Source organism: Mustela erminea, chromosome 12 (genome assembly GCF_009829155.1).
Source record: "Mustela erminea isolate mMusErm1 chromosome 12, mMusErm1.Pri, whole genome shotgun sequence".
Classification (NCBI taxonomy): Eukaryota; Metazoa; Chordata; class Mammalia; order Carnivora; family Mustelidae; genus Mustela; species Mustela erminea.
Genome location: NC_045625.1, coordinates 45,504,149 through 45,517,829, shown reverse-complemented (window position 1 = coordinate 45,517,829; position 13,681 = coordinate 45,504,149). Strand labels below are relative to the sequence as shown.

Sequence of the window (13,681 nt, the reverse complement as noted above, 5' to 3'; positions counted from 1 at the left end):
ATGTGGCAGCTTACTGTGAAGACTGGCCTGTCCAGCTGAATATCCAAGAATAAGAAAGAACTGGATTAGCCGGCTACAGGTTGGTTTTCCACAGGGTGACATACGACCCAGCCCCATACCACCTCACCTATACAGCCTCCTGAAATGCCATGAAAAAATTAATAAATAAATAACCTGACCAAGCTAAGTACCACGGACCTCTAGCCTCCTTATTTCCAAATAAACAGTATTGGTCACAAAGGTAGTAAAATAACATGTTATGGTACCTTTAGTAATACTTTGAATGAGAGCAAAAGAAGTGACCCTACTATGCGGACCAATCTAGCAAAAAGGTAAACAGTAAAGTCAGTCTTGATAAGATGCTATTTTGGAATATCCAGTCCTTTGGGAAAAAAAGAACATGAAGAATAACGTGCCACTGTGTTCTTGTGCCGTGCTAAGGTCTGAAAAGTATACCAGGTTTAAAAAAAAAAAAAAAAATTCCCATCAAAGAAAGGTTGATCCCAGTTTAGAAGTCAGGGTATTCAGGATGGCTCTGCTGTATCCTTAAAGAAAACTTGTGACTTGCTTTTAGAATAAAAGAGAGGTGGGGGAAGAAGGGATGGAAAGCAGTATTTTTTAAAAATTATAATGCCAACCAGAAAAGCATATAGAAAGCTGGAATGGCCGAAAGTGGTAACAAGGATTCAACCAGAAACATCTGTCTGTATATAAAGGTCCAAAAGGGTAGATTAAGGAAGGGGATAGTAGAAATGTCACTTAGAGCACTGCTGTTCCATGTCACACCAGGAGAGAGGTCATAACTAAAAGTGTAAAACCCAGGCAGAGAAGGACTTTACTTCTCCTACGCAGAAGCATTAACCAGAACCAAGCAACCCTGTTCAACCCCCAAGAAACAAACGAAGACCATAAAAGGAACTCATCCATTCTTAGCCTAGAAAATAAGGTTCAGTAGTAAATAACAGGCCTGGCCACACTTAACAGTTTGTGAGTACCTATGCTATTACAGGAGCATACCCTAAAACAAAAATTCTCTTCATCCACAGTAATAGTGTGTGTGTACATTTTAAAAGAGCTGACCTGATTCCTAAGAGCAAACACTATACAGTGAAGGAAACACCTACAGACCGATAAAATGGGGGGCCTTAAATGACAGCCTCAGGCTGTCTTTGAAGGGTAAAAAAAAAACTTCATTCCCCAAAAGGTGGCAGCACCAAGTTACCCAAATGGGCAATAAGGGCCCAGTTTGATCACACAAATTCATTCTCTCAAGAAGGAAAAAGAAAGGAAAAAAAAAAAAAAGGCAGAGGAATCGTATCAAATTGCATGTAATGTTTCTTCATAATTTAATTTTTCCTACCCCACCCCAACCATTACTTTCCAGACACATTTTCTTCTTGCCCTGTTTTCCCTTTCCTTCCCCATTTCCAAAGGAACTTTCTCTAAGTATGCACACACACTTCACCTGAGCAGTATTAAAATCACCACTCCTACAGATCTCTCAGAAGGAATAACCCAAAAACAAATGCAGTAATGTTCCAGTCCATCCAAGGAAAACACTCACCATTTCTAGACCCAAAGATCTAGATGAGAAAAAATAGATCCAGGAAAGCTTTCCTGCCTGCTCACCAAAATGGAGACTCCAGGTCAGCTTCCCCAAGAAAGAGCGTGCTTAGCACAAATGAAAAATTCAAAGGACTCTGGGGAAACGGTTCTTGAGAAGATTCTCTTCAAGAGCAACTAGCCAGTAATTCAAACTGATTTTTTAAAGAGATGGGGAAACTACACCCCAACTGGTATTCGAGTGGTTTACAATGGACTTATTTGTCATAAGTTTGGGACTGAGATATATTTTAATTAAGACAGAATTATGGGTAGGTCCACCAAAAAATTAAGTTTCAAAAAAGTCTTTGTCCTTGACGGCAAATATATTCACGTAGCATTGCTAAGCACCATTCTTTGGGGAGGGAATGAAAGAGAATAGATATTCGGGAACAAGTCCTCCTTTCTCACATTCTCAGAAAATGTAGAGAGAAGACAGATGAAATTTTTATCATAAAGATGATCTTTTTAAATACACACTATTTTAAATGGCCATCTGGACAGCTACAACTCCGTGCTCATAGCTCACATCTAGAGACAAGGTTTTGCGCCCCGGTCCTCCAGGATAACAAGTAGGCTTTTAAGGCAACGCTGTGGAAAGACTGCCTGCTGGTCATTGTCAAGACCACTGGAGGAGCATCTGCTGGTGAACCGATGCTGGTCCCCGCGAGACCACCAGTCGCACCAGTGCACGCACACTCGTCCGTGCACGGGGGCCGCAAGTGGCCAGCCCTCCCCGCCGAGCTGGAGGCGCAGCTGCCGCAACCTACGAGCGAGGGAGCCAAAGCCCCGAGTCCACCTCGCCCGGCGGCCCGGCCCGCCTGGCGATTCCCGCCCAGCGCACTGCCCGCGCTCAAACCCAGGATGCCACCGTGAGCGGCGACCTCGCGCGGCTGCGCCCGGCCTCACCTAATACCGCGCAAGGGAGCGAGCGGCCCGGGGGAATCCTCTTTGCTCTGCCCTGGCCCCCTCCAGTCCCATGCCACCTCCGCACACTGCGTGGCCGCTCCAAGTCTCCAGACGCCCCAGGAGCTCCAAGGACCACGCGCGAGGAAGCGCCGTACCAAGTGGGCACGCCACCAGACACCATCCGACTGGAGAACCCAGTGCACACAGCCTCCCACAGGCGGGGTTGCCAGTCCGCCACAGGAATCCTGCCCTTTTTCTAGAAAAGCCCCCTTCCCCCACTTTCCCTCCAAAGCACTCACCTGCGTCTCGGCGCAGCTCTCCCGGCGCTACACGCGGCCGTACCGGGGCACGTCCAGGCCTGAGCACGCTGCCTGGTGCGACTGGCCCCGCTCGGCTCCCGCCGCCCCCAACCAGCTTGTGCCCACAGGAGGGGCGGTGCCACCTCCCGAGAAGCCCAATTCCCTCTACTCCCGCCGCAAGGGGCCGAGCTCTAGGAACTTCGCGTGCACAACCTCCGCCACCCCCACCGGCGTTCCCGCCCGAGGCCGGTCTAGGGCTCCCACCTAGCGGAGGCCGGACGCCGCTCGGCGCCGCGGCGCCGCGCACAGCCCTTAGCTTCGGCGTCCAAAACAGACCCGAGGCCAGGTGCCGCGTGCCCGCCTTCCCCGCCCCCACTCCCACACCCCCCGCACTTGCCTGCTACGACTCGGAGCTGCAGCTACTACGGCTCGCGCCGCCAGCCGTCAGCACAGCCGCGGAGGAGTCGCTCCGGGCGGGCTCCGCGGAGAGGCGGTGGCGGCGGCGTCCCCAGTCCTGGCGGAGGCGGGAAGGCGGACTGGAACCCGGTGAAACCCCCGCCCTACCCGCGTCGCGCCGGCGACCGGCCTCCTCACCCGGCCGGCAGCTGCCTCAGTGACGCCCAGGCGCCGCGGTCCCGCCGTTTGTAGCGGGGCGGGGAGGAGGGGCTTGCTTGGAAGAGCGCCAGGAGGCGGGGCCGGCGGCGAGTTAGCGGCGCCGCGACTGCCGCCGCCGGCGCGTGCCCTGCCCGGCCGCCCGCGGGTCGGTGCCTGCGAGAAGACGCCCGGCTGCGGCCGCTCCGCTCGTCCCTCCCGTGTTCCGATTCCGAACAAGCTCTGGGACCAGGTTCCCTGGCAGCGCGGAGAGCGTCGCGCGCCCAGTAGCGGTAGATGCCAGATGCAAGTTTGCAAACCCCGAGGTTTCAGGCGCTAACTGGGAGCCAGAGCGCGGGGGTTACTTTGAGGTATATGTGCATCAAGTGTACACACAGACATACATACGCATATATTGCAAGCGGAGTCAAAAGGTTCTTTTTTCCCCTACTTCACAGCCCAAGGGTCCTGTCCCTTGGCGGAAAACTAAAGGCTTAGCCCCGGCTACCCCACTCTGCCTCTCTAGATGGAATCTGACGTTCAAATAAGCCCAAGTACCTGTGCGGGGTGCTATACTCTGCTTCAAACGCAAAGTAGGAAATCCTGCACTCGACTATACAAGAGCCTGCCGCTCTCTGCATCCTTCCAACGCCCCCCACGTTAGCCCCGAAACGGCCAACTCTTCACGGAGGGGGCGTCACATCGCTGCTTAGCCTTGGTCCGCCCCCACGCCCAGCTCAATCGCCTCTCTCCTAGAAAAACCTGTGCCTGTCCTCAGACTCAGCCCCGCGACTGGGAGTCAAAACCGACCCCGAGCCACGCGGTGGTAACACGTTTTTACACCTGCTCAGCCGCTTAATTATGAGAGCACCTGTCGTGTTGTTGTGGTTTTCATTGCGAAGGCTTCTGTTTTAACCCTTCCCCCTTAAAAACTGCACTTAAAATATCACCTGTCATACCTACCTGAAATCTCAGGAGTTAAGAGAAAGGAACTGAGCAGTGGGCGACTGAGTCGCCGCAAGAACGTGACCGAGGTTACAGCTTCAAGGGCATGATGCGGGTTTGATGCAGCAAGGTCCGCTAAGGGCGCCCAGCGCTCCCCGCCCCCACGCGACGGGCGGGGCGGGGAGGTGGGGGAGAGAATGGAAGACGGACTCCTTTAGCCCGGGGCGGGGGTGGAGGGGACAAAATTGCCCTCTTGGACGAATTCAAATCAGGCGTAGTAAGGTAAGGCGTTTAACCATAATCGAAATGGAGACAATCTACCCCTTAATTTGAGGGACCCTGACTGGGGACACCAGAAATAGCTAATTGATTCTATATCAGCATTTCTGTTGTCACCCCAAATCCGATTAGCAATTAAATGACCTTAATTGACTTTGCACGGGGTTACTGGGAAAACAGCTCAAAGCGCCTGCGCCTCTTTGACCTCCCTCTAAACAGTTAATTATAATATTCCTATCCCAAGCTGGCGGGTTGCTAAAAAATGCCTGGTTCCAAACGTTAGGCAAAAATGGGCCTACCACATTTGCCAGTCTAAGCCTAAAACTCTTAGAATGCCCTACGCCCTACTCCCTGAAGCTGACTTTTTGAAGTTATGGGAGACCTCTCTACAGAGTTCCCTAAGTCTTCCAATCCACTTCGACCTGCAAACGTTGCGTTTTTCATGGAGAACTCCAGAACAAGTTAAAATGAGGTGCCTAAGCACTTGGTTAAAAAAGAGAAGAACCCAGGAGAGATTGGTGTAAGACAGACAGACTTAGGGAATGGCAATAAAAATTGAGAAACAGTTACTTTTTTAAATCCTCCAAAAAGCGACTTTTAAAAATCAAAATTTTCTGGTTTTGTACACTTAATTTGTCCAGATTCTGACAAACCTTTCAGATGTCCCATTTAAGAAGCCATTTTACGAAGGAAGTCTTACAGGCCCAAACAGCTTTTCTACTCTATCACCCCTAAAACATGCACACTTTTTCCCTGACCTTTAAGAACTTATTTTTATTTTTTTTAATTAGGAAAATAATTTGTTCAGTTACTATTGTCTACTCTGTACTCTTCCCCCACCCCTCCACTTTAAGCTTGCATTTTATAAGTTGCAGTATAGGCCTAAGAAATAACCCATCTCCATCTCTCTATTCCCTACATCCAGAAGATGGAGAGGGGGCGGGGGTGTGGGGATGGGCTAAAGGTGTAGAATCTTAACCAACATGAGTGTTTGTAGTGAGTGGGGGCGGGGAAAGAACCCGTGCATTTCGGGGAGAAAGTAAGAGACATTCATCCCATCCCAGCAGTGTTAAGAGTAAATACTAAACGGTTGACTGTTTCTCTCACTCAGGCCACAATAAAGCCAGATCTGCAGCTGGCAATTACAAGAGAAAATACCCAGTCTCGACATCAGTTTCGCTAACCGGTACTTGAAAATGGCAAACGGGGAGTGTATCCAACCTCCAATTTGCCACAGTTGTATAGCTCTCATATTAATTCTTTACAGACGTGAAATAGGTGGGTACGTAGCAACGTGCTGGGCATAAATTAAGCAACAATGGCCACGCGACGTCCTATTCGCCGCGGAGCTTCGGTACAGGGCACTGCCACCTTGCTATCCCCAGACCCCACCGCCCCGGAGATGGCAGAGTCGAATCTGGAGGCTGGCCGCAAGTTGGCTTTTAGACCCGGGAGGATGGGTAGGGTGGACAGCGGGGAGAAATTAATAACCCCGGCGGGTTTTATACCTTTTCCCCATTCTCTCCATCGCAAGCACCACACCGGCGCTCTCACGCACACTCACCCACATCCCCTCGTGCCAATAATTTAAACTTCTCTTAGGCAAAGGCAGCACCTCCTTCACCGCCACCATCACCCTCTCGGTCCTCTCCGCCCAATGAACATTCTCCCCCCTTTCCCACATCTACCCTAATTTCTCTTTTTCCGCAGTAGAAAGCCTGCTGGTTTCTCCCAAACCCTGAGAAATCACAAAAGTTAAAACGAAGCATGGGTCTGCCCAGCGTCTCATCCCCAACCATCTTTCTCCTAGCGTCAGTTTAACAATAGCTATTGTGGGGGGGCGGTAAGAAAGGGGGTGAGGGCAACGTAGCGGAGTTGGCTCCTGGGGTGACTGTGAATCTTCGCGACTGCGAAGGGGTTTCCCCTCGCGCCGAAGGCAAAGTCAGCAGCGTAGGACCAAGGACAGGGCTTGGAATCCACTTCCCAGCGCCCAGCGCCGCAAGGCTCCCAGGCAGCCGCCACTCCACAGACACAGCTCCAAGGATCTTATTTACGCTTTTCTGAACAAAGGGAATCTCATATCCGGTACAGACTTAAGAATTCAGCCCTAAATTGGCTACCTTCTTTTAAAAAAGAATCACGGTAATTGGCGCCCATGGTTTAGAGCCCGCACACCTAGCAATGATGAGTTTTTGACAGCTTCTACCCACCCTAACCCCAGCCCTAGCCCTAGCCCTCAGGCGGCATGTACTTTTTCAGTCAACTACAACTAGCAGCCTGGTGTAGCATCTAAATTCCATCTGGCAATCCCATCTCCCCAGCACATGTTATCTGGTTAATGCAATTAAGTGTGGGGTTTTCGCTGGTCTAATCTGCAAGTCCAGGCTTCTGATTTCCCTCAAAGGTATTAAAGCCTCTCCAGTCCCTTAGCTGCTGTGCGAAAGTAGAGGCATGCATCCCCCAAAGCCCAACTTATCTCTCTTCCCACGAAATGAACTTCCAACCTCAATCCCGTAGCTCACTCAACACCTAGACTCCCATTGTACCCCTGCTCTACTCTAGTCACATTTACCACTTAAGTTTCTGCCATTGACATTTGCGAAAATTCAGTACGTCAAGCATGCGTCCTCTTAGTCTAGCTCTCTAGAATTAAAAAGCAGAGCAGTAGCTTTGAAATGAGACAAACATGTGCAATTAACTTCATATTCTGTATTCCGCTCACTTACAGGTTTTCTGGGTTTGCCAGCGCATCGCTGCAACTAATGATTAAAGAAACCAAACCGAAACTTACCTTTCTCCCTTAAGGTTTTTGTGTATGTGTGTTTTTAAAGTAACGGTGCAGTTCTCCCAATAAGGATGAGCAAGAAGCTGCTGGATAGTTCTCTTAAGACAGCACGAAACCTAAACTGTGCTCGGCTTAAAAGAAGCAAATAAAAAGAAATGCTTTCGACCCCAAAGTCCAACGCTAAAAGAAATGGCGAAAAAAAAAATATGAAAGGGGAGGGGAAACTTAAAAAAAGAGAGTTTAAAAAGACGAAGAGACTATCCTCCTATTGCTGTTCAACTAAACAAAAAGAGGCAAGAAAAACAAACGAAGGAACAAAGAAAAGAGACGAAAGAACGTTTTTTCAAAAAGACGATGTCTTTCTCCTTGTTGCTTTTTAGTAGGTCGCTACAGGAGTAAGCTGCTGCATCTCTAACTGAGAACAGAAATAGGGGGGGAGGACGTCTTAAAAGGGAGGTGGACTGGACCACAGATTTATAGCACCGTATCACCAACCCCTTCTCTGCCTCCGCACTGCCGTGTGTGCAGCTGCTCTGCCAGGCTCCTATCCCGGGCAGCACGCGCGGAAGTATACGCCGAGTGGCGCCACAACGTAACTTGCTCATCTCCCCAGGACCCTGATTGGTCTGGATGCTTCCATTGAGGCCGCCCGGGCGATCATGCTTGATACGATTGGCTAGAAGCTTGTGTCACTCTCAAGAGCTCAATGGAGTCCCGTTTCAAGGTAAGTTGTGCGGGGAGGTACACACTTAACACAGGCGGCGAAGGGAAATGCAAGAAGCAAAAAGAGATGGAAAGAGCAACGTGGGAGGGTTGGAACTGTAGTATCAGAGTTTGCGATATGGCATGATCTTCTTTTCTCTTAAATCTTTCTGCTTCCGAAAGACTCATTTTCCTTGCCATCACTGCCGCATCTATGGCACGTTTCTTTATAACATTAAACTCTGTCCGGTATGTATGAGTCATTGAGAGCTCCCTCTCTTTGATCTGAGTGAAAGGGATGAATGTACATCCATTACTTGCCCGCATGCCTTTTTCGATTTATGTTCCACTATTCTGTATTAGATATTAAGCAATTTTATGTCTTTCTCTCTTTTAATATATGCATATTGCAGCTCTCTTACTTATTTTTAGGGCAAGAATGAATTCAGAAATGCTTTCAAATAAAGCTGCACGGTTTGAATTAGCTTTCATTTCATGTTAAAAAAGTATAGGAGAAGCATCCTGACAGGAAAAAAGGTACTGAACAGAGCTAAGGTCCTTTACTTTGAGGTATATGGTGACTCAAAAAGAGCATCTGTATATAAAATTAGAACAAACCACTCCTCTGTATTTGCTGGCGGTCCAGTGCTTGGACCACATACGTACTGCTGATAGTAAATTAGTCGAACCTTTATCTGGGTTCTTTCTCTGAGGATTTAGAAAGTTTACCCAGAAGGCCAAATGCTGCCAATGCTTCCGTTTTATAGCTGAAGACTACTTTATTAAATACCATATTTTGATAGCATTCAAGAGACTGAAGTATAGTTTTGTGCATGATATTTATTTCTTCCTCCAAGTGAAAACGTAGTCCTCAGGATCGACTTGATGTATAAATAGAGACAACATTAACTTGAGGTAGGTTGTTTTTCAGCCTGAATTTCTTCTTTTAATCTTGACAGTGCCAACTTCCTAGATAGTAGGTATGTTTCTTATACAATGTAACATATCTTCTCTAGATGCTCATGCCTTTCTAAAAGGAATTCCTTTACCTGTTTACTACTAGTGGCTATCTTTGAAAATTCAGAAAAAGGAGACACAGGTAAGAGTTAGAGATTGGAGGAGGGCGGATTGGGATGGTGGGAAAGGGACAGATAGTCACAAAGCAAAATAACTACAAAGTGAAGGGTGAAGTAATTCAGAGTTCCTTGAGAATGTCCTTGAGTGTAGATAAATGATTAATGGCGAAGAACACAGACTTGTTTATCTCCCCGTATAGCCAGTGTAATATGTTCAAGTTCTATTACTTTGCATGACAATAACACGGGGTTGGAAAAGGAGGCCTGAATCTATATGTTATATTATAATTAACATTGTTATTTTATAATTTATAATTACCATGTCCTAATCCCCAGTCCCACTTTTTATATAACAACAAGACTGGGGTCCTAATTTCAAGTTAAAGCTATTTTCTAGACCTGGGTGGAACTCCTAGGAAGTAGAAAGAAAAACAGTTTGTGGAAATGGAATAAAGGGGCGGAGGGAGGGACAAGTCGAGGGAAAAGACAGAAAGACTCCATTTTACCTAAAGTAGATTAATCACTGTATGAATAAATAGTTGGAAGATTGTGTTTGTTACCATCTTCTTCAACCCCTCCCTTCAGCCCCAGGGCAGTACAGAGAAATAAATCTTAAAGTAACAAATACAATTTATATAAAAATGTAATACTGTTTATGCAGACTTATTTATGAGGTGAAATGCCTTTTCCCCTTGTTAACATGCTCTTAATATTGAATTAGTTGCATATATTCATATAATATTATCAGCACTCTGTAGGAAATCTTTACCATTAACTTAAAACTACCTAAGTATCTTCTAACTGGGTGGAAACTAATACCTTGTTTTATTTTTTGATGTGTGTTTGTTTCTACAAGAAGTTGCAGATTACAGTGGTATATTTTCCAAAAGGGGGAGGGTGGATAAGGACAGCTGGGTGTGGTGTGGAGTGGTGAAAATCTAGCTTGTGTGTTAGGTAGTTAAAGAAATTACTTGAAAAATAGTAAATTTGTCCATTCGAATGCAAAACACTGAATTCTGTGGATTGGGTATATATGCTTTCTTTACTTTAGGCAGAGGAACAATTGTTTTTGAAAATGTTGTCATCTTCAACATGTTGTTTTTTCTACATAGGTAAAATGAAGTTAAATTATTTAAAATATTGAAAATATCTTACAATACTAGTTTACTTCCTCAATAAAACAGATGTTTCTAAATTTAAAAACATTTGAATGGATACATATACCTTAAGTAATGTGTATTTTTCCAACTTTTAAAAATAAAAACTGAATACATCCTATTTAAAATAAATGATATCTGGATGTATATGTCACTTTGAAATTCATGTTATCATAGCTTGGAATACTAACATAATCTATCTTGTAATTAATAAGGACTATGTGTAAACATCACACTCCACATTAAGGAACTGTAATCAACCCCTCTTCATTCATAGTTAGGTAAAGGATTATCCACAGCATCTGAACTTGCATTAGAAAAGCATTTAAAAGACATCTGAGTTTTGACTGTTATTTTAGCTGACATATTTTTAAAGTCCTTAGTACTATTTTAAATTGCAGCAGAAAATGGATAGAGTTGAGGGGTCACTCACTGAAAGTTTGGAGAAAAAGTTTGTTGTGAAGAAAGTTGCAAAAAAAAAAAAGCTGAAAAATAATGAATTCAATGGATTATTTTGCTAAAGTTTATAAAGGAACACTCATTCACAGGAATACTCATAAGCTATTGTGGGCAATATCTTTTAGGATAAATAACTCCCTTACACTAGTTGAGGGGGGGTGTGATTTTAGCATTTTATGATAAAGGATGCTTCAACTACTACTGTGACATTTTTTTAAAAAGTAAATAAAGCAGTTAAGCTACTTAGGTGAGTTTACAATGTGTGGCTTAGGGCAATAGTTCCAAATATTATACCCTCTCAGAAGAATAAAAATATTCTGTGTTAGTTTATTGGGCAATTTGGGGTGGGGGTGGGGTCTGCAGTTCAAAATGTTAGAAATATGTCATTTTAATGCCTGTGTGAGAAATATAGATATTATATAGCGTGGTGATTACTCTTTTATTTGTTCTACCTAAAGGAGCATGTCAGCTTTCCTTCTACAGTTTAGAAAACAGGAAAAAAGTTGTGGAGAAAATTGACACCAACGTTGAGTTTAGAGCGTGGCAACTGGGCAAGGGAATGAGACAGGAATTAGCACCATGGACAGAGGCGAGCCGATCCAAAATAAAGGTTTGCAAAGCCTAACGGATAGTGTTTTCTGTCCCTCCCAAGTAAGATACGGAAACGGCAATTCTTGGGAATGTTTCATTGCACAGACTTTAAGGAAGAGGCTGTCCTACTTCACAGAAACACGTTTATTTCAAATTAGGCGGCTTTTGCTAGAACTCGGCCTTAGTGACAAATCGTCAGGATAGTTAAGAGTTCTGAACTCTGGGCACACCATCCACTAAACTTCTCTTTTCACATGCTCCCTTGCCCAGATGAGCCTGTCTTTCATCAAAGTATTCATGCAAAATAAATGCAAATCCAGGTAGTCATCGGAAAGTCTGCTAAACCTACTCCAGAGTTCTTAATCCTCAAAATTCCCAGCGGGAATCGCAACAACAACAAAAAAAAACCCATACCCCTTCCCCTTCGCTACCCCCACCCTCAATTCCTCCTCGCTCCATCCACTTACTGGCAATAGGGCAAAGTCTTTTATCTGAAGATAAGTGACCTCCTAGACTCTTTTGCAAAGGACTCTTTATATTGCAAACACTTTCCATCAGGGACAGTGCCAGAACCGGCAGTGAGCAGGATCACAAACATCCTTCACTTTCTCTTTACATTTTGTCTTTAAACTCCTGTCCGAGAGAAAAAACTGTAAAGACAGTAGACTCAGGGAGAATTCCCCTAAAACCTTAGGATACTGCTCACACATAAAGACATGTAAATTGTTTATTTAAGTGTTTAAATTTTTTTAAATGTTATCTAGTGTCACAGTAAATCTTTTGAGACCAACTTAGAGTGCTCTCTCCCCAGTCCCACCTTTTTTCCCCCCTGGGTAAAATTTGTACAAAGTTCATTCTCCTTTAAGTGATTTGACTGCAAATATTCAGATTCGACTACGATCTGTTGCACGTGCCCCAGAGTGTCTCGGAAAATATATTTGCAGCTTCGGATCGACGATCATTTATGTAAAGCTTCCCACAAAATGTCCTCAGATTTTTTTTCCTCCTCTCTATTACACAGTAGCAACTTTAAGTAGAATAAACTCACATCTTTGCTGAGCATGCAAAGAGAGGTCTAGCAGACCAGTGAAGGGTGAGGTAGGAAAAACTGGAGGTGAGAAAAGGCAAATCAGAGCTTTGTGTCCGTTTCTTTCAGGGATGCTAACAGTTTTCTCTAAGCTTCCTCCTGGAGCCGATACATCTCATGCAAAATTAATACAAGTAATTAAAAATAGCAGTTTCCAAAGTTAAAGGAAACCATCTGTCTCAGCTGGTGGCAATCAGTCTTTTGGCCGGCCCCTTTACCAGGACCTGGGAAGAAACGGTTTTTCTACTTCCGATGCTCCGAGGCTCTTTCTCATATTGAAGATTTATGTTTCCACTTGTGTGTGATGCACGTCTAATTTGAAATAATAAAGCCGGCCTGAGCGACCAGTCAATCAGGGCTATCAACTGCGCCCGGTATGCAGCCCTGCCCCCACCTCCCACTGGTCTCTAACCCTCCTTCCCTCCCCTACTTCCTCCCCCCATACTACACCATCCCCCTCCTCTCTCCTCTCTCCTCTGCTCTCTCACACATTTGCACTTTCCCCCCATGTGTGTTCAGATCAAACCCTTGCCCCATAGAGCAAGTGACCGCACCGGGGCACAATGACAAAGGCAGAGTTTGTATCAGAAGAAGACTGAGGCCCGGGGAGACAGGGCGGCTAGAGAAACAGCTGTCTTATCAGCCCGGTGCAGAGATGGAGATGGCTCGAGAGGTCCTCAACAGATAATCACTTGAATAGGTTTGCAATGCGCCAAACTTCACGCTTGATAAGGCTAACCCAATGTAGAGAGCAGCCCAGATCCTGCTCCATTCTGTTTTATCTGAGCTGTAAATTAAGAAATTGAAATTCAGGTGGCAGAGGCAGCAGTCGGCTGATAGACCGCTAAAGTAAACTGTCATTAAAATGCTTGCGGCAGGCAGAGAGGGGGCGCCTGGAATGGGATATTGTTTTATTTTTTTTAATGGAGGGAGGGGAGCCGTGTGAGAAAAAGCCCACCGGTTTTAAAAATTATCTGGGGAGCATAAACTGAGGAGGACTACCAAAGGGGCACAGCATTTTGATCATAATTCTTAGTCATAGCTACTCTGCATAAACAATCTGAAAAGTATAAAGTTGTGGGAAGTTTGGTGAAATAAGAGTTAGGAACAATTTAAAGAATCTGAGAGAGAACAGAATTCTGTCTTTATCAGAGCACGGGGCAAAGGAAGCTCCCTGGCTGCAGTATTAGAAACTGATT

The 13,681-nt window shown here is 45.6% G+C and overlaps 1 protein-coding gene across 10 annotated transcripts in view; it reads right to left on the bottom strand.

The window, feature by feature from the left end:
- Positions 1–13,681, bottom strand: part of ELAVL2 (ELAV like RNA binding protein 2) — a 170,909-nt gene that overhangs the window by 137,382 nt on the left and 19,846 nt on the right. For 2 of the 10 annotated variants that reach the window (XM_032308349.1, XM_032308359.1), the window contains exon 1: positions 7,417–7,969. The exons of 2 other annotated variants lie outside the window; for them this stretch is intronic. The gene's annotated coding sequence lies outside the window, so the exon portion shown is untranslated. Of the gene's footprint in view, positions 1–2,511; positions 2,696–2,810; positions 3,116–3,207; positions 3,506–4,364; positions 4,418–7,416; positions 7,970–13,681 lie in introns of those variants that run through there. 6 more of the 10 variants (XM_032308353.1, XM_032308350.1, XM_032308357.1 and 3 more) reach the window with 6 other exon arrangements.